Raw genomic sequence first — 1059 nt, 5'->3', positions numbered from 1 at the left:
ATACAAGGCGAAAAAACCAAAGATACATGAAAATATACGGGTACCTAGTAAAAATACACGACTCGTGTAAAACATACGCGTGATAATGATAATGATATAGGTACGTGTTGGTTATATTTTGGGTGTAGTTTAGAGTTTACTTTTAGTTTTTTCTATAAATAAAACTTGGGTTTCGTGGATTTTTTATTTTATTTATTTCATTGCATGTTTGAGAAAAGCACTATACATACCTCGGCGGGAAATGGGGTTGCCCGCGCTCAGACCTATCCGTCTTCTCCGTCTATATGTCTTCGGCCGGCAACCCCTTTCGTCCCGGCCTCTGTAGTAATGTACTAATATACCTACATCATTTATCAATTTTATATTAGTTCACTATTAGTACTATTACTACAAATTGATTCAAGTAACTATAAAATTCAACCAGCTAGTCAAGTCTTCGGTAGTATAGTGGTAAGTATCCCCGCCTGTCACGCGGGAGACCGGGGTTCGATTCCCCGCCGGAGAGAACAACCTTTTTACTGTTTATTTTTTTCATTATTAATCAGAACTGCAATTTATTAAGAATGGTATTCCATCTGTCCAATATCTTTGTTCAACGTGTATTGCATTTGCGTCTCACATTGATAGAGAGCACCCTAATACGTTAGCTATTATAATTTTATAGATGTGACAGTTGATAATGTATTGGACATTAATACTATTTCTGTTAAACACATACTTTGTTACATTATAAAATGAAATATAATATCTTATTTTATTATAGTTTAAACATACAGTTAAAATTTTAATGTCCATCCATCGAACCATCTACCGAACATGTGATGTACTACTGTAAATTTAGCAGCTAGTGCTGCCACCTAGTGCTACAACAACAAGTTTATATTTGTACCTAAGCTGCAATAGATGGCGTTGTAATATGACAAGTTTTGTGGTTCGTTTTTTTATAGGAGGCGCCAGTGTAGTCTACTCGAGACTAGGCCAAATGTATGGTACGGTCAGTCAAGAAACTGGTCTACAACTTTCTTGGCTAACTGTACCATCTTTCCGATGGCGATATGG

At 36.1% G+C, this 1059-nt stretch overlaps 1 non-coding gene across 1 annotated transcript; it reads left to right on the top strand.

Annotated features, from left to right (window-relative positions):
* The first annotated feature begins 433 nt into the window (after positions 1-433).
* Positions 434-505, top strand: Trnad-guc (transfer RNA aspartic acid (anticodon GUC)). Its single transcript has one exon. It is a non-coding gene; the product is annotated as a tRNA-Asp (tRNA).
* Positions 506-1059: the final 554 nt, after the last annotated feature.

The sequence above is a fragment of the Cydia fagiglandana genome, chromosome 3, assembly GCF_963556715.1.
Source record: "Cydia fagiglandana chromosome 3, ilCydFagi1.1, whole genome shotgun sequence".
NCBI lineage: Eukaryota > Metazoa > Arthropoda > Insecta > Lepidoptera > Tortricidae > Cydia > Cydia fagiglandana.
This window is presented reverse-complemented; position numbering and strand designations above follow the sequence as displayed.